Raw genomic sequence first — 26,764 nt, 5'->3', positions numbered from 1 at the left:
ATCCGTAAATCACTAGCGCGCTCCTTCTCTTGCCCAAACCCTTCTCTGTCGCATCGTTACGAAACCTTACCTCGCCCAATCCCTAATCCTTTCCCTCGCCATCCGTCGATCATTTTCTTCCTTCGCCATCCGATGTAATGTTTAATATAACCTGATCCCAGCCTCTGTTCGGTCGTACGTGGTGGCCGGAATTAACCGCCTCTTCAACTTGCACTCTTCTCTCTTCACTCTCGTCATTGAAGAGACCACCGGCATATCCCCAAATCAAATCTTTGAAGCCGCCAAGATCTACTTGTCCACAAAAATCACCTCCGAAACCGGCCGCCTCTGCATGGTTTTTGCCTACTCATCGATCAGTCAAGGAAATTCTTCTGAGTTATTAGGTGATGCTGAGAGCTCTTGCACGATAGAGTTTTCTGGAAGCTTTTATAAACCGCAAGGAAGCTCAAGTTCTTTGATAGCTTCAAATTGTAGGAAGGAAAGCATAGATTTCAATGATATCAATCAAGTTGACTGGGTCTCCACAGAATCAATACTGAGTACGGACTATCCATCTTCCCGCGTTTCATCTATGAAAGTTATAAATGAGGGAGGTGGTGATGGTAGGCGATCAACTGCAACATTTCTTGACCCCGTGTCTGATTATACATAGAATGAAGAGTATAGTCAGGATGGGCCAGAAACATTGCGAATGAGAAGAGAACCACTAAGAAAAGGAAAGAGATGATCGTGTTATCGATGCTACAAGGGGAACTGGTATACTGAAAAGGAGGTCTGCATCGTGTGTGATGCCAAGTATTGTAGCAACTGTATACTTAGAGTTATGGGTTCAATGCCTGAAGGTTGCAAATGTGTTACTTGCATAGGTTTTCCTATTGATGAGTTTAAGTGAGGAAATCTGGGAAAATGTTCCAGAATGCTTAAGAGACTGCTGAATGTGTTGGAGATTCGACAGATTATGAAGGCTGAGAAGTGTTATGAGGCGAATCAACTGCCACTAGAGTATGTTTGTGTGAATAGGGAACCTTTATCTTTTGAGGAGCTTACACTGCTACAGATCTGCCCCCACCCACCAAAGAAGCTAGAACCAAGAAATTATTGGTATGACAAAGTTTCTGTTCTGTGGGGAAAAGTGAATCTTATTACCTTGAGTTTTCCTCCTTTTCTTTTATTTTCAAGATGTAATTCTTGGATATGCAATTAAACATTCTAATCTATTTGACAGGAAGGACAGAAACCTTCAAAGATAATTACTCCTTATCTTAACATCGGTGGGCCTATTAAGGCAGATGCTAGCAATGGAAATACAAAGATTTTTATAAATGGCCGAGAAATTACAAAAGTAGAGCTCCGGATGCTGCAGGTAAATTTTGTACCTGTAACCTTTGTCTCTAGCATAAACTTCTAAAGTTAAAAGGTAATATTTGATCGTTGTAGTTGGCTGGAGTTCAATGCGCTGGTAATCCACACTTTTGGGTCAATGAGGATGGATCGTACCAAGAGGAGGGTCAGAAGAACATCAAAGGGTACATATGGGGGAAGGTACTATCTTGTGCAAATAGACAGTTAATTTTGATTTTAGCTTACACATGTAGCTATAACTGGTCATATACTTGTTTTTAACTTCTTGATTACATTTTAGGCTGGAACGAAGCTTGTCTGTGCTTTGTTATCACCACCGGTTCCTTCTAAATCTTCAACTTGTTCTGGGGAACCAGACAGCAACCTTGTTTACAGAACTTTTCCTGACTACCTTACTCTTCAAAAGCTCCTTTTAGTTGGTTATGATGGATCTGGGACAAGTACTATATTCAAGCAGGTAGTCTCTAATTGGTCAATTGAGTATATGGTGCATCGTACCAATATCACTAAATTGTCTTTGGACAGTTCCATTGGTGGTTATATTATGAGAAATGATGCTCCATTTATTTTATCTCTGAGATAATGTGTGTACTCTGTAGATTTCTTTAGTAATCTCAATTTTGTCTGCATTGCACTCCTTGATTGCAAATCTTTAGTAGTCCAATTAAGTTGGCAATCTCATTTTCTAAATGCTTTTGCACGCCAAAATTCTATATAAGGATGCACCTTTCTCTAAAGATGAACGTGAAATTATTAAGTTGAAGATCCAGAGCAATGTGTACGGATATCTTGGTATAATTCTTGAAGGCCGTGAGCGATTTAAGGAGGACAGTTTGGCTGAAATAAGGAAAAAACTATCTGATGAAGTTGACCCTACTGGTAGGAGTTATGATTCTTGCCTCAATATCTATTCAAGGCATTAGACAAAGTTACTGTTCATGTGCTTGCTAGTTACCTTGAACAACAATTTTGGATAATGACTTAGGCTTTTTAGATTTAGCATTCAATTGTCTGTCAAATGCACAATTAGTGTTGAATAGTGAGCTTAAATAAGGATAGTGAGCTACCATGACTACCTTGTCCTTCGAGATCGCTCCCAGTGATGGCTTCCAATCAGTGGCTAGTTTCGCCGCTGAAGGCAACAACGTGCTTTGTTTTCTCCGCCGATGATTTCTGGTGGTAATCAGAGTTAGATATCTCACCTCCTTGATGCCTGGGGCCTCCGTTTCCTCCGGATTCTCTATACGTGACATGTTCACCAGCACGCAGCAAGAAACAAACTCGAAAAGGAATTTCATCGGGAAATTAACCGCTCTAGTGAGTCTCTCGATGGAAGAAGAGTGGTCAGAACGAAACCAAAGCTCTGATCCGACTCCGTGGAAGAAGCGAGGTTGAAAGTACAAAATATTTACTATCGCTACCATTGACTGATACAGCAGGAGTCCATTTTCCGTTCCGTCGTCTGTCATAGAACTCCGGTAAATGTCCCTCCCCGTTCTTTGGAGAGTGCGAATGTGGTCAGAGAGGATTTACATGTCCAGAGGAGGTGAGCAGATTGAAGAGGTGATCAGAAGAAAGAAAGAGATGGAGTTGCAGCTGAGGTCAAGGATCGGAAGAACCTTTCAAGCTCTATTTTCAGCACCGTCGAAGCCAAGGTTTGTCTGATTCGTTCATGTTTTTCATTTCTCTCTTAGATCTGTCCATGAAATCCTCTCTCTTATACACATCTAGATGTGTATAAGAGACAGGTGCGAATGTGGTCAGAGAGGATTTACATGTCCAGAGGAGGTGAGCAGATTGAAGAGGTGATCAGAAGAAAGAAAGAGATGGAGTTGCAGCTGAGGTCAAGGATCGGAAGAACCGTTCAAGCTCTATTTTCAGCACTGTTGAAGCCAAGGTTTGTCTGATTCGTTCATGTTTTTCATCTCTCTCTTAGATTTGTCCATGAAATCCGCTCAAGCTCCGTGCCAATACATTTAAACATGTTTTTTAGGTCTGGTTTGTCTCGTTTGTCTGATTTGTTCATTGTTCAAGCTTCATTCTAGCTATTTTTTTTGTTTGTTCCAGTGTCGGCGTAGCTAAGGTCCGTTTAAAGTTTGTTTTAGGTCTTTCAAAGCAGCTATTTTTAATGGGTTGTTTGGATTTTAAGGAGTTTAGCTATATTGTTTAGATCTGAGTGGAAGCCTCTTAGGTTTACTCTCGTTTTCAATCTAAGTCATTTGTTATTCAAAAGGTGAAATATTCTTTTAATATTTATTTGACATTTAGTAATTTGAAGTTATTTCAATCTTTCAATTTTTATTTTAATGATTATGTTTCTTTTTGGTGAAATTATAAATTGGAAAATTTTTTTCTTCATGAAGAGTTGAACCATAAACTAAGGTTTTTTTTTATTCAGTTTCATTTTCATAAGGCACTGCATAGTCTTGTCACAGGGAAATTTATCTTCTTCTTCTTTTTTTTTTTTTTTAAAAATTATGAAGAAGATGACAATGATAAAGTTAGAAGGATAAAACTAGAAACTAACTTGGTCAATAACAAAAAGATGAAGTTATCAACAGTGAGAATTTTATCATTTTTTTATTTTCTACATAACTTCAACATATTTTTAGTTTATTTTCATTATCTACATTAATATTTTTTTTCATTTTCACCATCTGGAAGTCATTGAAGAAAAGGCTGGCAATCAACATAGGAAGATTGGGAGATTGAGGAAGTAGAGAGAGATTCCAATGTAAAGTCATCAAGAATTTCATGGATGTTGACATCTTCAAGCCATTGCTTCAGGTACTCCACACCACAATTCTTGTTGAGCCAGGGTATATATTTTGGTAGATAAAGGAAGTCCAAGATGAAAAAGGGGAAAAAGGGCAAAAGAGGAGTTTTGTTTAGAGTATAAATGGACAAAATCCTATTCAAAATCGTTTTAATTCAATGCAGCAATGTAACGAGTTGTTACATACAATTTCATCTTTTTAACATATTTCTCTCTTATTGTGCCTCTTTTGGTGGTTAGATCTCTACAGAAGACTATAATCACTGCAATGGTTGTTAATCAAGGAGGGTGTTATGGTGGTTGGAGGTATTATTTTACTGTATTGATTAAACATAGAATGGAAGTGTTGTTGGATATAAACAAGTTCATTCCCTAGTGCTTGTATGCAAAATTAAATTTGTTTGCCTATCGTTAGATTCTCTAAAACTTCCATCTTACTTATTGATAATGACACTCACATGCCTGTGGAAATGGCATGTGAGTGTCATTATCAATAAGTAATGCCATTGTGGAAAAAGAGGTAAGACTTTTATAATCTTCTTTTGTCTGCTTCCATAACTATGACACTCACATGCTTTGAGGGTACTTTCTTGAGAAATTCTCTCTGTCTATTTTCATATGACATCGTCACCGAGGTACATGTGAGAATTTGATTGAAGTATCAGTCTTGGAAGCTTAAGTCGTAGGATGTTATTTGGGCATTGCTATTATGACTTGCTTGCTGAGCTAAATGAGTACTGAGGACAGGACACCATAGTTGAAAATTAACAGCATTCCTCAGGAGGTCTTGCAATTTTCCATGTTTATAGGAGAATGGTGTTATGGTGTATTTTTCAGTGCTGATTATAGGTGAGAGTCATGTGTCATGATGGTGCACGATCTATGACAGTCGATATATTAGAAAAATATAGCAATCAATTATTATCTTCATCATCTTTCTTTGTGACTGAATTAACGGCTCTGATATGCTTTAGTGGATATAGACATTGTTGAACTACTCTAACAATGCCTATAAGATAGACACAATTTTTCTCGGTTCTTGGTAACTGACTAAACGATCTTTGGACTCTAACATCTTATACACCATCATTTTGTGTGATATTGACAATTTTATCTTCATCAATTATTATCTTCGTCATCTTTCTTTGTGTGTTTTTTTTTTTGTAAAAATCAACATGATCTTAAATTATTGCAGGCATTTGTTCTAGAGCTGGTATCATGTATACTTTAGATACCGGTGAGCCAGACCAAAAACTAAAATCCAATATGTTCTCCTTGAGTGAGGATGGTTTTTTAGATTTGTTTTCCCAAATGCGTTTTAGATTTGTTTTTGGTTTGATTTTCTTCTACTGGAAGGCAATAAATTAGAGTCTCAGATGCACTTCTAATATTTCGTAGCGTTTTCAGCGTTGTACGTTGTCGACAATGATCTTTGGGAGATGAGATTCTGGCATTTGCTTCCTTTATGATTCTTATGCATTCAGATTTTCCCACATTTTATATTCTCTTTTATTGTTTTTTTATTTGATTTTTCTTATTGATTTGTATGATGATTTGGTAATGAGTCTGTGATGATACATTTAAGGCTTGTTTCTCAAAACATTCGCAGTGGCCGCCTGAGAGCTTTCGCCTTCGCCAGGCTTGAGAGCTTCTACTGTTTTTATCCTTCCTTGGATGTCTGAGGCTTTATTTAAGAGTTTTACTTCTAGTTTCTCGACGATTTGATTTTTAAGTTTTTGTTTTATAATGCATGTTCGCTCTTCAAAACCCCCCAGCTACTATTGTTGGGCTTTAGACGAGTTATATATTACTGATCATTGCTGCTTGGAAAATCTTATATACAAGTACTATTGCTTTTATTTGAATTCTTGGTTTTATTTGTTTTTCACCTATCACTGAAGAATCATTTGAACTGTTGGTTCTGCTCTTAGCTTATATTTTAACCTCATTTGAACTGTTAGATCTGTTCAGGACTTGTTTGTAACTTCATTTCCGTTTGCCACTGGAAATCATTAAATATTTTCCTTCTGTTCTTAACTTATCTTAATACCCCATTTCCCCTACTTTTATTTCCCTTTTTTTGAGTGTCATCTGGTGGTATCTAAATGATTCTCCATGCTCTATGTTAGGTTTGATGTTTTGATATCAATGATGATATCTTGAAGGCTTGTTTCTCAAAACATTCGTTGTGGCCGCCTAAGAGTTTTCGCCTTTGCCAGGCTTGAGAGCTAGTACTGCTTTATCCTTCCTTGGATGTTTGAGTCTCTTTAACTCTTTTGGAAATACTTCTTAATTTTTTATATTTTTGTTGATGCCATTTTTCTAAGGGTTGCTTTTCCCAATATATGCTGCCATCTTGGAATGTCTGAAGCAGTTCTGAATCTATTTGCTTTGTCATTATTCAATCTTCATCTTTCCATGAATTTTTATCAAGCTAATGAAAAATATTTGATGGAGAAACTTTATAGCCTTTTGTTTGCAAAAATGGTGATAGGATTGAAGGAACCCCAGAAGAAGATTGGCAATAGGATGACTGTTTGTCAGTTAGCTTCGGTTGGGCCTATTCCACCGACTAGTGTGGTAGCAACTCCTCAAGCACCACCTGCTTTGGAATATACGCAGAGAAAGATTTATGTGAACAATGTTGGAGCTGATGTAAACCCCCAGAAGTTGCTAACTTTCTTTTCCCAGATTGGTGAAGTTGAGGAAGGACCTTTGCGGCTTGACAAGATGACGGGTAAGCCTAAAGGTTTCTGTTTATTTGTGTACAAGTCGCTAGAAAGTTCTAGGAAGGATAGAGAAGCCTCACAAGAACTTTGAAGGCCATGTCTTGCATTGTTAGAAGGCCACCGACGGTCCCAAGCCAGGGAAGGCTCAGCACTAGTATCATACACCAAATGCGCCGTTTCAAAGTAATAAGAATCCTAATTATGCAGATGGGGGGGCCTCTAGATCGGGGCACTTAATGGCATCTGCAGGGCCTGGTGTTGGTTATAACCAAGGACCTCCTTAAGCATTGAACCCAGCTCTTAGTCAAGCTCTGACTGCTTTGCTGGCGGGTCAGGGTGCTGGGTTGGGGCTCACTAATTTGTTAGGGACACTCGGATCTGCTGTAGGGCTGAATCCAGTAGTGTAAGGCGCGGGACCTGGAGTACAAAGTGGGTATAAGAGTCAAGCAAATATAAGCCCTGGGGTGATGGGATATGGTAGTCAAAGCGGTATGCAGGGTGGATATCCAGGAATCTGGTGAAAATGGTAGTTCTTTGCAGCTTTATGAGAAGCTTAGTTCTTCTTATCCGTCCCTCCTTCAACCTCTCATTCATGAACGAAATACTGTAAGTACAATCCTACAATGCATTTTCAGTTCTTACTTCTGCATTTATTTGTAATCACCATTTTTTCATTTCGACATTCACAGTTACAAAGTTCGTAATATAATTGCATTTGAAGTACGTTGCATAGTCTCTGAAGCATAACAAGGCAGTGAACAAGAGCAAGGGCACATGAAGGTGGAAAGGTTCAAGAAGAACATTTTGAAGAGAGGTTATGCCTGAGACTGCTACAAAGAAGGGACAGGACTACCCTGTCGGCCCTATTCTTATTGGATTCTTCATTTTTGTCGTCATTGAATCATGTGAGTTTAAGATTTTGAATGCTAATTTCCTTCTTTCCTCTTTCATATTCTTATGCTTGTGTTTTGGCATACTTTGAATGCTAATGTACCATTTATGTACATTCCCAATAAATACGGTTAGTTGAATATGAATTCTGATCATATTTTCACTTTCAATCCTTTGTCTTAAACCTTTATTGTTTGTGATCCTTTAAACAACAGTGGTCAGACAAAAATGCCTATAACCAGACACTGCTAAAGCTGGGGGGTCTGTTCAAGAAGAATTATGAAGGGATCCATACTTACCAAGTGGAGAGGGATGGTAAACCCATAATGTTTGTATTAATTGTAATTTGTGTTTTCAAGGCCTGAATTATTGTATGACCTTTTAAATTATAATTTTATACTAGAATTTGCGAATTAAATGTAATAGATTTATAATCCATACATGAATAATATGTCATAGCTACAACGTTCGATGATGATGTGTCATGTTATACTTTTTGACCGAAAAAATAGATTTGGCAACGAAATTTTTAAAAAAACGGACAATAATTGATAAAACGGACATTAAAGAGCTTTAATCACTAAAGACCTTCAATGTCGGTTGCAACCGACATTGAAGGTTGTGTTATTGGTGTTATTAAGCCCTTTAATGTCGGTTTAAAACCGACATTAAAACTCGAATTTCTTCTAGTGAATGGAGGTTATATCAGTCTAATGAGTTTAGCCGATTAATCTCAGATCGTTGGACCCCATTATCTGTAGGTTCATGAGGTCCCTGTTGGGTTTTATGTCCTAAAACTTGTGGTATGTAAACAATGGAACTTATTCTGAAAATTCAATAAAGGTGTTATTGAATAGATCTATTGCTTGATTAGAAATCCAATAAATCTAAAAGTCCCTTGATTATTGGATGAGTAATTGAACTTTATGTGGAGACATAAAGGTGGATCAGGTTCAAGTAAATAGTCAAAATGATCTATAGTATATAGATAAGATTGGGTACCTTATTCTGGTAACACTGCTGGATGTGGCCTGCTCTGTAGTTGTTACAAGGAGTTGTAAAGTGCTACAAATGAAGTGATCTTAATTTGTTCATGTTGGACATGAGAATTGGGGGCGTCCTTGTGCAAAAGAGTTTGTACAAGATCGGACCATGAAATGAGTCACTCTTACTTTATAACGTTGTTTACTGTTTAAGACTGACTATTTCAAAGCGATGACCTAGGTAACTTGACCTTAATCCTGAGCTAACTATGAACTCCTGTTTATTCGGGATTGCCCTTAGATTTGCATAGGTGAGGGTTGGCTCAACAACGACGACTCAATATGACTGCCATTTCAGGGGTAAGACCGAATAGATAGTTGGGGACATATGGTGCAAGAGGGAATTCACTCCTACCCGCTTTAGGGATAGTAGATAGGTTGTTCCCTTAAGTGTTGATTCTAGGGCTTGAACAAGGGATCTCGCCCTCTCATTTGGCATGAGAAGGGTCGGTTTTGTGATTGGATACAAAACAATTTACTTCATTTAGGGGATCGGGGACTTAAGGAACAGAGTAAGTTTCGGGGGTAAAACAAGAATTGGACCGCCGTTATTACGCAACAGTCTGTGAGGGGTTAACTTACTAAATCATGGTTATCGAGTGGATAATATTTTAGTGAAGGAGTTCAACTATGGGCTTAGTGGAGTGACCTATTAGTTTAAGGAATGGGGTTAGATCGGTCAATTGAGTTTAGCTGATTAATCTCGGATCGTTGGATGGCCATGATCTGTGGTCCATGAGGTCCCCTACTAGCTCGGAATGGATTAGTCTTAGAGTAGTGTTGATAAGGTTAATTTGGAAAGTTCAAATTAGAATCAAACGGAATGGAAAATATGATTTAATTATTATGAAGATGAATTTGTGTAAAAAAATTAATTTAATATTGGTATTAAATTTAATTAGATTATTAAAATTGTTAATAATCTTTTTATTAATTTATTAGAAAAATTAATTATGAATTAATAAATTTTGATTTTAGAAATAAAATATTTTTTTTAAATCAAAATAGATTTTGAAAAATTGAAAAACGAACCAAAACTTGAAAAATGGGTTTTTCAAGTCATCTTCAACTTGCTCACAAGGAACCCACCACCTCTTCTTTGGTTTACTCCAAGCATGAGTTGCATCCCATGCAACACATCTCTTTGCATGATAGTCTGCAATATATTGAAGAGATTGGAGTGAAGAAAAAAAACAACTGAATTTTTGCTGAAAAAATTGGATGAAGAATATGTTCTTCAATGAGTTGGTTCAGTGAGCTTTCTCCATATTCCCTTTGATTCCAACTTATTTTGAGTCCCACAACTCAATCTATAGCACCAAGAGGATAATAGGGAAGATCTTGTGGTGGTCTACACAAGGATTCAGAGGATTTTGCAGTTGGAAATGGAGATTTCGTTGGTTCGGCCAAGGTATGTTCATGAAACCCATTATACTCTATTTTTAGCATATTTCTTTTCAACCAAAATTAGAATGCTTATGGATCCTGATTTCTTCTGCTGCGTGCTGGTGTCGATCCAACAGTCCCCATACTAGCTCGGAAATAGATTAGCTCTAGAATAGCGTGATAAGTTAATTTGAAACGTTCAAATTAGAATCAAACGGAATTAGATAAAATATATTTAAATATGATTTAAATATATGAAGATGAATTTGTGTAAAAAATTAATTTAATATTGGATATTAAATTAATTAGAATTATTTAAATTGCTTAAATAATTATTTATTAATTTTTTTAGAAAATTAATTTATGAAATTAATTTTTAAAATTAATAAATTTTGATTTTGGAAATAAAATATGATTTTAAAATCAATTTGGATTTTGGAAATTGAAAAATTACATAAAAAAAGAAAAAAAAATGGGTTTTTCCATATTCATCTTCAACTAGCTCATAAAAAAACCCACCTCTTCCTTGATTTACTCCAAGTATGAGCTACATCCCATGCAACACATCTCTTTGCATGATAGTCTGCAATATATCGAAGAGATTGGAGTGAAGTTGAGATTGATGAACCGATTGAATTTTTGCTAAAAAATTTAGGAAGAAGGTGTTCTTCAATAGGTGATTCAGTGAGCTTTCTCCATATTCCCTTTGATTCCAGCTTATTTTGAGTCTCACAACTCAATCTAGAGCATCAAGAAAATAGTAGTGAAGATCTTGTGGTGGTCTACATAAGATTTGGAGGATCTTGAAACCCATTAAACTCTGTTTTAGCATATTTCTTTTCAGCCAAAATTAATGAATTAGAGTTCTTATGGATCTTGTTCCCTTCCGCTGCGTGCTGGTGTCAATCCAACAGTTAGTTTATTGGTTTGTGGTTAATGCAACTAAAATATCATATATTATTAATCACAGAAATGTTTGTTCATACAAGGTTTACAAACTATAGGACCCTACGAGATTTAGGACACCTCAACAGATTTTTGGCTTTCCAATACATTGAGGACAATGTATGTATTTTAAAGTTGGGGTGGTGCGATGCATGTGTCTTTTTGTTGATAGTGATAAATTTATTGACTCTTTTATTCTTGGTATCTCTGTATAGCCTTGGAGCATCTGAGCTCGAGTTTTGTGATTCTGAATTATTGGTTATTATGAATAGGAATAAGGGTCTCTGAATAAATGAATGTCTGATCGTTTGATATGTATTCCATAAACTGTTCACCCTATTTTTTGTTTCGATTCGATGAAAGTCGATGATGCACTCACTGAGTTTTATGCCTTCAAAAAGCGGTTTTTTTTCTTCATGATTTTGAGCTCATTTTAAAAGTATTTTCATGAAAACTCATGCATAATGAAACTAGGCTGATTTTTTTTTTTTAAATCCTAAAAATCTTAGAAATAGATTATCCTTCTCATATTTTCATTGTCACCTTGAAAGGCCCACTTTTGGCTTAGAAGTAACTTTTAGTGCCTTAAAGCAAAGCTTGACGGGGGAGGGGGGAGAAAGAGCCTAGTGTGTGATTGAAAAAAAGAAGATAAATAAAAAGGAAAAAATGAGGCAATTTTTGGCTTGCTTCTTAAAAAAATATATAGTGTGTATGTGCATGGATACACGTGAAAAGAGCTACCTCCGCCATGTCTAGTTAGGGCCCTGCGGAAAAAGAGTGATTAGTTTCCCGACGGTTGAGTGTGAAAGCTAGCCCTCTACGTAAAACCGATGCCTTCTAAGTTTTGTGGTGTGAGTTTTAGGTACCATTAGCTAGGTGTTGCTCTCTATTTTGCAAAATTAGTATGTCTTAAGCCGATCACCGAGCCAGAGTAGAGGGAAGAAGAAATGGGAGTTAGATAAATATTTTCCGGGCTTTCTACGATTTTACAAATTCCCAGACCGTAGATTTCATTTATAATTATCTTCATTGCAAATAATCTTTTACAATGAGTTTCAAATGAGTGATTGAATTCAGTTTATTAGGTGATTACTTGCATAGCTTGAAAGACTGTTAAGACTTGAGTTCAGAATCGTTTAATAGAGCGAACAGTAACTTATTTAGTGCATAATTGTATGTTGTGACCTTGCTCGAGACGATCAAGAGCTAAGTTAGAGGTTTTTTTAGCTCTTGAAAAGAGCTAATATTATACTCTTAATGTCATTATTATTTAGTGTTTCTTATGCATAATATGTCTATTTTGTAGGTAAATGAATCCGAAGGAGCAAAGAATTTATTCGGGTACAAAACGAGCAAAAAAAAGAAGTAAAAATCGGAATTGAATGCATCAAGTTGAAAAAAGTAAGAAAAATTACAAGTCTGCCATCAAGGCCAGCGTTTCAACCCTCCCTCGATCCTCGCGTGACACTGAAAGTTAATAGGCACCACTTTTGGGATAGGCACATAGCGTTGCAACGCCCCTACAACGCTCCAACGTGATGCTATAAGACAGAAGCATCAAATACAGGGCAGTGTTGCAATGCTCGACAAGGACGTCACAATGCTACGATTAACAACATATTTGAAGCTTCCGCGTGCACACAACGCAACGTTGCACCAGCGCCGCACATCTACCTCAATGCTTGAGGTATGCTTTGACAAGGGCGTCGCAATGCTCTTGGCAGCATTGTGACGTTGCGATCTTGATATAAATAGAAATTTTATTTTCCAGCTGAAGAGGAGGATGATTTTGAGCCACAATTGGGAACAAATTAGAGAGTTTTGACCTGTTTTAGAGAATTCTTTCTTTCTTCCTTCAACTCTTTTCACTTTTCCTTTCAATTTCTCAAACATTGGTTGTTGATTCAAAGATGATACAAGACTAGGTAATCCTTCTATCTTGGAAATTGTAGTTTAATTCAAATTCTTGAGGATGTTGAATCGTTATTGTTGGACTCTAGGAATTCTTGGTGTGATTTTTGTTAATCTTGAATGGAATTCGATAGAATTGATCTGAAAAATCAAGTTTATTAGGTTCTTGTATGAGAATTTTGCACGGGAGAATTAGGAATACTTGTGTCGGCTAAGACTTTTTCTAAACTCACACTTGTTTGCCCTAATTTATGCTATGAGTCTTTGATTTCTAATTCATAGGGTGTTACAACAACGTAACCCAATTCTTAATGCAAATTAGTTTAAACATGGATTTCACTTAGAAAGAAGTGTCATAGACTAATTTAGGGTGAATTGGATTAAAACCCTTGATCTGTTGGGGCTATTAGGTCTCACTAATAGGTTGTGGGGTTCAATGAGTTTTCATTGCCTTTTATATTTGATGAAAGAATTTAAACCTAACGAACTATTCCTAAGAGAATTTTTATCGATTAATTAAACCTAATTTCATGCTCTGTTTTCATCTCGAACTTTACATTTACTGCATGTTTTTCTTTTAATTTGTTTCTTTTACAACAAAACGCCCATGTTGCATCAAATTCTTTAATTGGTCTTGCTAGTTTGTAGTTTCCTTGTGGACTCAACCCCGTACTTATTGCTTGTACTACTCATTTTAGTATAGGTTTTAGGCTTGGTGAACACATATCATTTGTTTAGTCAGAAAATTATAGGCGACAATGATTTAAAATCTCGGGCTAAACAACTTGGCGCCACTATCGAGGAGACTTGACAACTAGCTTAGGGAAATTCTTGAATTCTGAATAAAATCTTAAAAAATGGAGAAAATTCGAGTGATTGATCTTCCTTTGGTGTATGACCTACTCCTTTGGGAGTCTAGAGCTTAACTTTTTTTTACAGAAATCTCTCAAGAGAAGAGGTGAATCCAAAAGGAATGAAGAAGAGAAAGACCGCAGGAAGAGGATCATCAAGCTTTTGACAATCAAATAGAAGAAGAGGAAGAAGCTACTATGGGCAAAGTCTGAGAGAAAACTTGTAGGGAGTTGGTAGAGCCAAACATGGATCAACAACCCCTATGTATCGTTTTTCCTAAGACTACTATGGCTTTCGAGCTTAAGGCTGGCCTAATCAATCTGTTACCCGTCTTCAAGGGAATTCTAGGAGAGAACCCGCACAAACACATAAAGGATTTCCACAAGGGGATATAGAAAAACAACTGAACCTTAAGGCATTTCCTTTTTCATTAAAGGACGGTGTTAAGGATTGGTTATACTACTTACCCACCAGGTCTATTACGACTTGGAATGATATGAAAATAATTTTTTTGAAATTTTTTTTCGACCTCTAGAGCCAATACCATTAGAAAAAAAATTTATGGTATAAAAAATAATTTTGGGGAAACCTTATCTTAATACTAGGAGAGATATAAACGTTTATGTGCTAGTTTTCCTCATCATCAAATTTCTGATTAGTTACTTATCCGGTATTTTTACAGTGGTTTGCTCTCTAGTAACAAGAGTGTCATAGATTCGACGACAGAAGGAGGTCCTATTGACAAGACTCTAACAGAAGCCCAATAGTTGATTTCGCGCATGGCTGTAAATGACCAAAATTTTAGGACTAGAGCTATTGAGTTTGACCCATCTTCAACACTTGAAGTAAGTGAAGTAAGGTCTCAACTATCTAACCTTCTTTTATTACGCAGATGGAGCAAGGAGGAGCCACCCAAGTCAAGACCTGTAGAGCTTGCGATTTGGTAGGACAGTTGTTGGAAGGGTTCCCTTAAGCTCAAGCCAATGCTGTTGAAGGTTACCAGATAAAGTATGACCCTCATGCCTCTACTTACAACCCTGGAAGGCGAGATCACCCCGATTTCAAATGAAGAGGGCAAGATCAAGGACATCACGATTCAAGATCTCACAACTAACAACTGTCATCATCATCTTCCTTAGGTATGTCGTGTGAGAACATCGTTAAATCTTTAGCTGACCATTCACTAAAATTTCAACAGGATATCCACAAGTTGCAAAAGAACCTTATACAACTGTCGCAAGAAACCAAGTCTTTGCAACAAGAGACAAAGACTGGGTTTGCAAACTTGGGTACTCAGATTACCTAGCTAGAAACAGTGGTGAGTCGTCTTGAGGGCAAGGCTTCAAGAAAGTTACTTGCTCAACCGGACCATGCCAACATAAGCGCCATCACACTAAGGAACGAGAAGAAACTTCCATCTTCTACCACCTTCTCAGATGCTCTGACACCACTTGTTTCTCTTTCTATTGTGTCTCAGGAAGAAATAAAACAAGATGAGTATAGTGAAGCAAAATCAGAGGCACCACCACCGACCCCCAAGGTAAGTACATCTTCTTTGCCTTCATTGGAACCTTATGTACCTAAAGCTCCCTTCCCTAGCAGGTTGGCAAAATCGAAGTAGGAAAGCAAGGATGAAAAGATCTTACAGATGTTTCAAAAGGTTCATATTAATATCCCTCTTTTAAATGCAATCCAACAAATACCAAGGAATGCTAAATTTCTTAAGAAGCTCTGTACAAAGAAGAGGATAGGTAAGGACAAAGAACGAGTGGTAGTAAGTAAAAATGTTCGGCCTTACTTAAAAGAAATATGCTTGAGAAATGTTGTGACCTAAGTATGTTTACTTTACCTAGTGTTATTGGCAATAGAATGATTCATCATGCTATTCTTGGTTTAGGAGCTTCTATTAACGTTATGCCCTACCATGTATACAAGGATCTTAAATTAAATGATTTGCAAAAAACTATCGTGTGTATTCAATTGGCTGATAGGTCTTACATTCAACCTCTAAGAGCAGTTGAGGATATTTTGCTTCAAGTAAAAGACTTAATTTTTTTCAATTGACTTCTATATTTTAAAAATGGACGAGGTTAGTACACCTGCTTCTTCTACCATTTTATTAGGGAGACCATTCATGAAAATTGCTAAAACAAAAAATAATAAAGGGTGTCTCTTTTAGAATTTGATGGAGAAGTAGTCTTATTTGACATGTATGATGCCATGAAGTTTGATGCGTTATTTTATGCGATGAAATAATGAGAGGGGTTGTGGTGATGGAAAATGTGTTGTGCAAACAAGTTTTCTCAACAGGACCCAAGTATAAATCCTACTGAGTTTCTTGGTAAGCCCAGGGTCGAACTCAGGGACTAAGGAAAATAATATGCGATAGTAATTTTTAGATCGCTTTGCAGTAATAATAAATTAAAGAGTTGGTTGGTTTGTTGTTTACAGTATAAAATGTATGTGGCAGAGTTAAGAAAAGAGTTAAGATTAAGAAAGATGCGATGAATATGCAGGGGAACGGGTTGAGAAGGGGTTCAGCTAACACTTCCTAGGATTGCGTTCATGTTATGTGATATATGCGATGATGTCTATAGGACTTACACATAAGCCTCTATTCTTGTCTATGCGATGATGATTGACACATACACATACAAGGCGACCGCATAATACCATAACCTATCTCTAGGGTGCATGCGATGCATGTTGACAAACAGAGCTTATCTCTAAGTCTCTATCTCTTGCTTATGCAGATCTAATCTTGCTCTCTCGAGTCCAGATTCTAACCTAGCTCTCTCAAGTCCTAGATTCATTCTTTAGACTCTCTCTCGAGTAGCTCTAAAGGGTGACGGGCACAACATAAGTCAAGATGATCGCATGCGATGAAGATCCTAGGTCATGTTAGCTAAGTACTTCTCAAACCATTCGACAAATTTAGCTATTCATGCGTATTTTACAAAGAGTGAACAGATGTAGATGTGTAAGTTCCATTCTATATATATAAAATCAAAGTACAAAATGATAATGCGAAGTAAGAATAAAGAGCCTGGTAGCAATTTCTTGCTTCCCAAGGCTTTTACACTGTTCTTCTCTACTCTGCTCAAAAGATATTCTTGCTCTCGCAAGAGTCGGTCCTCTCTCTGCTTTCCACGTTCCCTGAGTTCTCTCTCGAGCTGACCAGGATAATCTTCCAGCGTCTCTTCCCTTTTCTCGCTCCGCCTTCTAAGTATAAGAAACTAAGAACAAGACTAAGTATCGTCTAAATGGTGAACTCTCAAAACTGGCTTAACTTCACTGAAAGTGGCCTTCGGTATTTATAGAGCTTCAGGGTGAAAGGCTTCTTCTCTCTTATGATTGCACTAATGGGATGGCATTAATTCTCTGTCTGATGCGCCGAATATATGTCACCGAAAAATTGAGTCTACTTGCTACAGTAGGTCGTTAACGGCTTGTCAACTTAATTCAATCGACCATCATCAGCTTTCTGTCCCATCGTGATTTATTTCGCTTTTCAGCCAGATGCGCCCACCATGATGCGCCGACTCTATGCGGCAACCTTCTTGAGCAGATATTCGCGAGCGCAAATGATTGCATAGCCTTGCGTCAATGCAAGCTCTTAATACACTCAGACGTTAATTTCTTTGGATCGCATTTCCGCCTTGTGTCAATGCATTTTCTGCAAGAAAAAATACATAAGTTAGTTGTTTTAATGCGATTGACGCATGCGATCACAATGTTGTGAACTTAATACTTTTGGACGCAATATTGTATATTTTTATCATCACAATCCTGTATTGTTTTATAACTTTGCGCTATAATAACGTGCATTTCTGCCCGTTATCAAAGTTCCTAAAAGAATATTTGTCTTTGTGCATGATTGAAACTCGTGATTTTATGGATGAGATTGTTTTTCCTGATGAGGATAGTTCTGATGAGTTGTTGACCCCTTGTATTGATTTGGATTCATATGGTTCTTCACATGATTTATTTCTTTCTTCTATTGATCTTGGCAAAAATGAAAAATCTTCTTCTAATAATGGTCTTTGTAATTCTCAGGTACAAAGGATTGAGCTTAAGGCTCTCCCTAATCATCTGAAGTACGTGTACCTAGGCGAGAGGAACACTTTTCCTGTAATAATTTCAAGGGAACTGACATCAACTCAAGAAAGCTCTCTAGTGGAGACTTTGAGATAAGAAACCTATTGGGTGGACCCTTGATGACATCAAGGGCATAAGTCCTTCCCTATGATAGCTTTAGCTACCTGGTCTTGCCAGCTTTAGCTAGAACAATGATAGCTTGGGCAGAGGAGTCTTCCTGTCAAAACTCTTTGATGATGTCGCACATCGACCCATCGACCTTGCTTGCACGAATGTGGGCTAACATGCATAGGGTCGCATGTTCACCCTGCCGATTCATAACATCGGCTGCTTGATTAATTGTCCCTTTCTTGTGTTCTAACTTAAAATTGAATTCAGGTAAGAATTCTTGCCATCGTACCTATTTAGAAGTCAACTTGGGCTGATCGAAGAATTAATAAATGGCATTGTTATCGGTCATCCCTACGAAGGAAGACCTTAATAGATACTGCCTCCAGGTCCTATAAAATGAACCACGACCTATTGGAATTGGTGTCGTAATTCTCCCGGAGTCTCGTTGCTTTGTAAATATACACATTGTTTGATGAATAAAATAAGTGTTATTTAATTATGGCATTTACTCACATCCAATAAACAAAGCTCATTGGTTATCTTATGTGAACTTGAGCATGTATATATGATATACAAGTGGATCATGCCTTAAGTGATAACCTAAACAGGTATGTAGTATAAGGATTAAGGTGGGATACCTGAGCATGGTGACACTACGGATACAACCCACTTTGTAGAGGATTGCATGTGTTGTAAACTACTACAGATGGTAGATCCTAACCATTCATGTGGAGACCTGCGAGCGGGGGTGTTCTATACAAAGAGTTTGTATAAGACCTAGACCACGAGATTACTAGACTCTGTATATAATGTCGTTGATACTAGAGACTTACATCTCACCTAAACGACCATAGGTGACACGACCTCAATCCTGAGTGTTTTGAGAACTCCTACCTTTGAGAATTGTCCTTTGATTAGTATGGGTGAGAGTGGCCAGATTGCCAACTCAACATGCCTACCTTTCTAGGGACTTGTCTGATCTGGGAGTTGGGAACTCAATCCACAAGATGGAATTCACTCCTTTTATCCGTAAGCCAAGGTTAAGTAGAGGATTACTCCCTTAAGGGCTGATTCTGAGGCCTTGAACATCATTAGGTGGCCACAACTTCTCTTTCGAAGAAAGGGACTCAGTTCATAGTAAGGAACTATGACTTATGTTCATTAGAGGGATCAGGGGTACTTTAAGGAGTTAGATGTAACTACAGAGGGCATAACGGCTATTGGGCCCAGCCATATACTTACATAATGCTAATCTGTGAGAGGTCTGTCGCACTGCTGATTGGTTAAGATGGACAATAATATATATTATATATGGTAAGGAGAGTTCAGTTGTTGGGTCTTAGTGGTATGCCGTGAACAGTATTAACGGATGGTGGGACTGTACAAGAGTTTGTTAAAGTTTTACGTTACTTGTTTTAGCTACGTTTGGCTATCGAACTACAGGTCACTATTAAGTTCCCCTTTGGTAGCTTCAATGGATGTCAATTGAGAGGTTAGATCTTTTTGGTGTTGATTTGAAATGTTCAAATTGAAAAAGGGTATATTGGATTATAATAATGATATAATTTGTATGATGTATGAGACATCTTAGTGGGAGGATTGATTGTAAATGGAAAATTTACATTAAGTACCATGGAATAGAAAAAAAAACTATTGGTTTAGTATGTTTCATGAGATGAAAATATTAAAACTATAGGTTATAAATATAGTATGATAAGTTGGTTATCAATTATATTTTTAATAATATTAATTATTGGATAATTAATTCTTTTTCTCTAATAACCAATTGAGTGGGAGGTTATTGGTGGTTCATGGTAACCGTGAGTTAAAAGGAAAATGGTTTTCCTATTTTTAGTAAGTTTTGAAAAGTTTTTACAAACGTTGAAAAATTGTTTTTGAGTTTTCTCTCTCGCAAAAAGAAAACTCACGGTTCTTATCAAGTAAATACGGATTTACTAAGCGACAACGTGTTTTAGTAAACGATCATGTAGTGTTTTGTAGGCAATAGACACTGAGCTAAACGATGATCTAAACGATCGCACAGCTTTTTCTAGATGATCGCTTAGATTTAGCTAAACCATTGGGCATCGACCTATGCGATAGGTTTCTGTCTTCTCCCACTTGCCCAATCGTGTACACGATTGTTCATTCCTCCTTCGTCTGCCTCATCCAAGTCCGAATAGAGCCCACACTTTGGATTCTCACACCGAGAATACCAAGGTAGCCTTCTTAGTAGTGTCATACTCAACTTGACGCCGTCGAGGTTCTATAGAGGCCGTTCATGTTCTTGCTGGAGAGTTCGTGACCGAGGCGATCAGTGAGTTTGAACGCGAAGTGTTCGTGCAGTGTTGCGATCGTGTTGTTCAAGCATTCGAGGTTGCTGTTGTTCGAGCGTTCGTGAGCAAGAAGTGTGGATACGAGTCTATAAATGTTTGTAACTTTCACCTTGTCATTTGTAGTTATCATGCTATAATTTCTGTATTGATTGCATAACCACATGTTTCTTTTTTTACTGTAATTGTAATGTTCATTCATCATTGTAATTTGGAATGATCTATTTTCTGCTGCTCATGGAAATCTCGAGTTCCATTTCCTTCAATTGGTATCAAAGCCAGATTGTTCAAATATTCCAAATTACAACTCTGTCTTGAACTTCATTTTGCAGTCGCGGTGGGTTTCGGCATTTGTGGTTAATCATTTTCTGCATTTGTGGTTGAGTTGATGTATGTTTTGGGTTTAATCGCCTTTTTATTATAGCTTTTTGTCATTACAAAGTGTTAATTTGTAAGGGCCCCTGTGTTTTTCAATGAAATTAACTTTGCAATCGAGTATGTAATTCAAAGAGTTTGAGTTAGTCAAGTCGTTCGTGATGAAGCTTCGAAGCATGGAGATGCGATTCTCAGCGAAGAAGAAGACCAAGTGTTAGTTGTATTGTGTAGCCTCAGGTAGACGATCGTTGGGATTGAACTAAGTGATCATTTAGATTTTTCTAAACGATCTTGTGGTATTTTCTAAACGTTCATTTAGCTAATGCTAATCGATGAGGTAAATCGTTTACTCTATCGCATAGCATTAGTTACGCGATTACGTAGGCGCTGGAGGTAGACGGTCTTAGTGGGAGCATGTGATGCTCGTCATCTAGTAAAAGGCGCACACTAGACGATCGTGTAGTTAGCAAGCTTCATCGCTTAGTTACTATCTACACGATCACAGGTATGCGATACGGAGGTGCTAGCTAAGCAATTGCTAAGGCGATGGTGCTTCGCGGCATTGTATTCGTTTAGACAATCGCGGAAGGCAGGCGTTGTGCGGAGCGTGCTAAGCGATTGTGTACTTTAGGCTTCATCACTTTGTAAAAGATACGCGTTCGTGTAGTAATAGTTAAACGATCGTTTAGATTTTTTTAAACGATCGTGTAGTATTTACTAAACGATCGTTTAGCTCTAGACGCGTTGGTAAGTGATAGAGCAAAGCATTTGTTTTGTCGTGTAGACGATCGCAGGGTGCTTAGTACACAATGGTTGGAGATGCGATGCTTTGCCCGAGCGGTTCAAGACCCGATTTGCCTGTTTGAACTGGAGACTCCTTGTCTTTGTAATATTTAGCTTTCCTTTTGTGTTTTTAAGGCAATTTTACCCGGTTCATCAACATTGGTTTATTATACATGTGATGTATAGTGTTTATATGCCAAAGTGTTTGACATATAGTTCAAAACCCACCTTAGGTTGTGCAATTATTCATGCATCATGTATTATAAATGTTATAATCGAGCATGAAGAAATTACTTGAAAGCATGCACATGCATCATGAAATATAAGAGTTATATTTTGCATGTAGTGAGCATTATCATGCATCATCCTTTTTCTTATAAGTGTTATAGTCTAAGGGTGAATGGAAGCATGTTTTTGCTTGTTTCATTGTTGTTTTGTATAAGCGTTATATAAAAGAAGTAGCAATGAATGTACAATGCATTGAGCATGACACTTAGGTTGTTTATAAGCATAATGAATGCCTTGCATGTGTTAGCTTTGCATTGTGGTTGGTTTCCATTTATAAGTGTTATAAAGGAAATTAGACCTAAAATCGATAATTCATAGTTGCATGCGGAATTAAGGTGAACTCAAGTTTTTGAAAAGGGTTTTAAAAATTGGATTGAGATAGACCTAAGTTCAAATGGTTCTAAAGAGTTTAGAAACCTAGATTAATCTTTTAAAATTGGTTTAATAGGATTAAATTGATTGGCATAAAAGATTAAATTTGTTGTAAACCTATCTATAAGCTGTCTCTTATACACATCTAGATGTGTATAAGAGACAGGGTGAAGGGTGTGTGTCAACACGTCCTATGGTCTCTGTCATTGGTTCACACCGTGAGATCATTTTGTACTCCCTCGTGGCCCCCTGGGAGGGTCCCCCTTCGGATGGGTTTTGTGCAGTTGGTCAAGATTAAGGTAAACTCCAGATATGGATAGGGTCGCTTTAGGTTTTTCCCCAATCAGATTTTTTCCCTTCGGATTGGCCTTTTGTTTTACCATGGGCATTTTCTTAAAACCTAACGTAGGTCAATGTCTGTCTCTTATACACATCTAGATGTGTATAAGAGACAGATTCTATGGTCTCTGTCATTGGTTCACACCGTGAGATCATTTTGTACTCCCTCGTGTCACCTTTGAGTGTCCCCCTTCGGATGGGTTTTGTGCAGTTGGTCAAGATTAAGGTAAACTCCAGATATGGATAGGGTCGCTTTAGGTTTTTCCCCAATCAGATTTTTTCCCTTTGGATTGGCCTTTTGGGACGGACCTCTAGGGCTTAAAATGGCGGTTCACACTTACGGGAGATTGTTAAGTAAGTTAATGATCTCTTGGCCAAATCAATGATGGCTTGTCGTTATAAGAACAAGAGTTGTTCTGATATTAATGATTGGTTAAGAACTTCTCAATTCAGTGGAGGGATAACCGACCTCCTTTCGGCGGCTTTTGTCCTAAACCTTTGAAGTGTCATTGCGAAACTATGTCATACGAGGTTCTTGTTAGTTTTGCTAAAACCTTATTAGATGTTGTTTTGTTTTACAATAGGTATTTGCTTAAAACCTAACGTAGGTCAATGTGTTTTTCTTCTCGGCAACTTGTTAGCATTTCAATTTAAAGCTTTTAAAATCTACTTACAGTGGAAAGAATCGTGTGAAACGAATTTCGTGGCAAACGACCACGATCCCACTACTCTCCAAAAGAGGAGACAAGACAATAAATATGATTTATTGGTCTTGGAGTTTGGTAGAAAATGATGATTCTGCCTGGATCCTTGATTCAGGTGCTACCAATCATGTCAGTTCCTCTCACCAAGGATTTAGTTCCTAGCAAACGTTGCCATAGGGAGAGATGACTCTTCTATTCGGTACTGGTGAGGTTGTTTCAGTTGTTGCTATAGGCATGCTGAAGTTATTTGTTGACAAGAGATGTTATCTGTTATGGGATAATGTTTTTGTAGTTCCTCATATTAAGAGGAACTTAATCTCGGCTTCTTGTCTCATTGAACAAGGCTATATCGTCTCCTTTTCTGAGAATAAAGTGTTTATTTTCAAGAATGGAATGGAGATTGGTTATGGTTCAATGGAAAATAACTTATATGTACTAAGGTCGTTGGTTCAATACAGCAACAACAGCTAAAATTGAGAAGGTTTCTCCTAAAAGACCAAAGGTTTCTCCTAAGACCAAAGGTCGTTGACAAGAGATGTTATCTGTTATGGGATAATGGTTCAATACAGCAACAACAGCTAAAAGACCAAAGGTTTCTCCTAAGGAAAATGCTCATCTTTGGCATATGAGGTTAGGTCACATCAACCTCAATAGAATTGAGAAGTTGGTGAAAAGTGGACTTCTAAAGAGTTTAGAAGAAAACTCCTTGTCGATATGTGAATCATGCCTCGAAGGCAAGATGACCAAACGTACTTTTACTGGAAAAGGTTACAGAGCCAAGGAAGCCTTGGAGCTTGTACATTCAGACCTCTGTGGTCTGATGAATGTTAGAGCTCGAGGTGGGTATGAATATTTCATCTCTTTCATAGATGATTATTCAAGGTTTGGGTATCTCTTCCTAATGCAACGTAAGTCTGAAGCCCTTGACAAGTTCAAGTAATATAAGGCCGAAGTTGAAAACTTGTTAGGTAAGAAGATAAAAACACTACGATCTAATCGTGGTGGAGAGTATATGGACCTCCAATTCCAGAACTATGTGATAGACCATGGAATTGCGTCCCAACTCTCAGCCCCTTGTAAACCTCAGCAGAATGGTGTATCGAAAAGGAGAAACAGAATCTTGTTGGACATGGTTCGGTCTATAATGAGTTATGCTCATCTTCCAGACTCGTTTTGGGGTTATGTAGTGCAGATTGCATGTTATATCCTGAACAATGTTCCTTCGAAAAGTGTTTCTGAAACACCTTTTGGGTCATGGAGAGGCCGTAAAGGTAGTTTATGGCACTTCAGGATTTGGGGCTGTTCGACACATGTGCTAGCGGCTAACCCAAAAAAGTTGGAACAACGTTCAAAGGTTTGCCTATTTGTAGGCTACCCCAAGGAAATAAGAGGTGGTTACTTCTATGATCCGAGTGAGAACAAAGTGTTTGTTTCTACAAATGCTATCTTCTTGGAAGAAGACCACATGAGGGATCATAAACCACGAAGTAAGCTCGTTTTACGTGAGATCTTTAGTAAGATTGAGACTGTTGAGGGTTCAACAAGAGTTGTTGAATAGGCCGACAGATCAACAAGAGTTGTTGAGGTTGGAACGTCTAGTTAACTAGCTCAAGAATTGAGACTGCCTCGACGTAGTGGGAGGGTTATCAAACCACCGGATCGCTACATGGGTTTGACTGAAGCCCAAAACATCATTATGAATGATGGAGTCGAGGATCCATTGTCTTTTAAGAAAGCAATGGAGGATGTTGACAAAGCTTAATGGGTTAAGGCCATGAACCAGGAAATGGAGTCTATGTACTTCAATAACGTCTGGGAGCTTGTTGATCCACTTGATGCGGTAAGACCTATTGGGTGTAAGTGGATCTATAAGCAAAAGAAAGGTGTAGATGGAAAGGTCCAAACCTTTAAGTTTAGATTCGTAGCAAAGAGTTATACCCAAGTTGAGGGAGTTGACTATGAGGAAACTGTTGGGTTTTATATCCTAAAACTCGTGGTATGTAAACAATGGAGCTTATTCTGAAAATTCAATAAAGGTGTTATTGAATAGATCTATTGCTTGAATAGAAATCCAATAAACCTAAAAGTCCCTTGACTATTGGATGAGTACTTGAACTTTATGTGGAGACATAAAGGTGGATCAGGTTCGAGTAAATAGTCGAAATGATCTGTAGTACATGGATAAGATTGGGTACCTTATTATGGTAACACTATTGGATACGGCCTGCTTTGTAGTTGTTACAAGGAGTTGTAAAGTGCTACAAACGAAGTGATCCTAATTCGTTCATGTTGGACATGAGGAGTGGGGGTGTCCTTATGCAAAAGAGTTTGTACAAGATCGGACCACGAAATGAGTTACTCTTACTTTATAACGATGTTTATTGTTTAAGACTGATTATTTTGAAGCGATGACCTAGGTAACTTGACCTTAATCCTGAGTTAACTATGAACTCTTGTTTATTCGAGATTGCCCTTAGATTTGCATAGGTGAGAGTTGGCTCAATAGCGCCAGCTCAATATGACTGCCATTTCAGAGGTAAGACCGGATAGATAGTTGAGGACATAGGGTGCAAGAGGGAATTCACTCCTACCCGCTTTAGGGATAGTAGAGAGCTTGTTCCCTTAAGTGCTGATTCTGGGGCTTGAACAATGGATCCGGCCCTCTCATTTGCATGAGAGGGACTCGATTTTGTAAGTGGATCACAAAACAATTGTTCATTAGGGGATCAGTGGGGACTTAAGGAACAAGAGGTAGTTTCGGGGGTAAAATAGAGATTTGACCTAGCCATTATTATGAACAACCTGTGAAGGGTTAACTTACTAATCATAGTTATATCGAATGGACATAATATATCTACAGTGAGGGGAGTTCAACTAAGGTTTTAGTGGAGTGACCTATTAGTTAATGAATGGGGGTTAGATCGGTCTAATGAGTTTAGCCGATTAGTCTCGAATCGTTGGAGCCCATGATCTGTAGGTCCATGAGGTCCCCCTACTAGCTCAGAAATGGATTAGCTCTAGAGTAACGTGATAAGTTAATTTGAAACGTTCAAATTAAAATCAAATGGAATTGGAGAAAATATATATAAATATGATTTAAATATATGAAGATGAATTTGTGTAAAAATTTAATTTAATATTGGATATTAAATTAATTAGAATTGTTTAAATTGTTTAAATAATCATTTATTAATTTTATTAGAAAATTAATTTGTAAAATTAATAAATTTTGATTTTAGAAATAAAATATGATTTTAAAATCCAAATAGATTTTGGAAATTGAAAAATTACACAAAATTGAAAATGAGTTTTTCAAAGTTCATCTTCAACTAGCTTACAAGGATCCCACCTCCTCCTTTGTTTTATTCCAAGCATGAGCTGCATCCCATGCAGCACATCTCTTTGCATCATAGTCTGCAATATATTGAAGAGATTGGAGTGAAGAAAGGGATGATGAACCGATTGA

The 26,764-nt window shown here is 37.5% G+C and overlaps 2 non-coding genes and 2 pseudogenes across 2 annotated transcripts; all 4 read left to right on the top strand.

Annotated features, from left to right (window-relative positions):
* The first annotated feature begins 331 nt into the window (after positions 1-331).
* LOC120088931 lies at positions 332-3,532 on the top strand (annotated as a pseudogene).
* A 2,169-nt stretch (positions 3,533-5,701) lies between these two features.
* Positions 5,702-5,824, top strand: LOC120089593. Its single transcript, XR_005485268.1, has one exon. It is a non-coding gene; the product is annotated as a small nucleolar RNA SNORD14 (small nucleolar RNA).
* Positions 5,825-6,281: 457 nt separating this feature from the next.
* On the top strand, positions 6,282-6,403 carry LOC120089596. The gene has a single exon (XR_005485271.1). It is a non-coding gene; the product is annotated as a small nucleolar RNA SNORD14 (small nucleolar RNA).
* Positions 6,404-6,622: 219 nt separating this feature from the next.
* LOC120088930 lies at positions 6,623-7,388 on the top strand (annotated as a pseudogene).
* Positions 7,389-26,764: the final 19,376 nt, after the last annotated feature.

Source organism: Benincasa hispida, chromosome 10 (assembly GCF_009727055.1).
Source record: "Benincasa hispida cultivar B227 chromosome 10, ASM972705v1, whole genome shotgun sequence".
NCBI lineage: Eukaryota > Viridiplantae > Streptophyta > Magnoliopsida > Cucurbitales > Cucurbitaceae > Benincasa > Benincasa hispida.
Note: the sequence above shows the minus strand (reverse complement) of the source record. Positions and strands in the feature narration are given on the sequence as shown.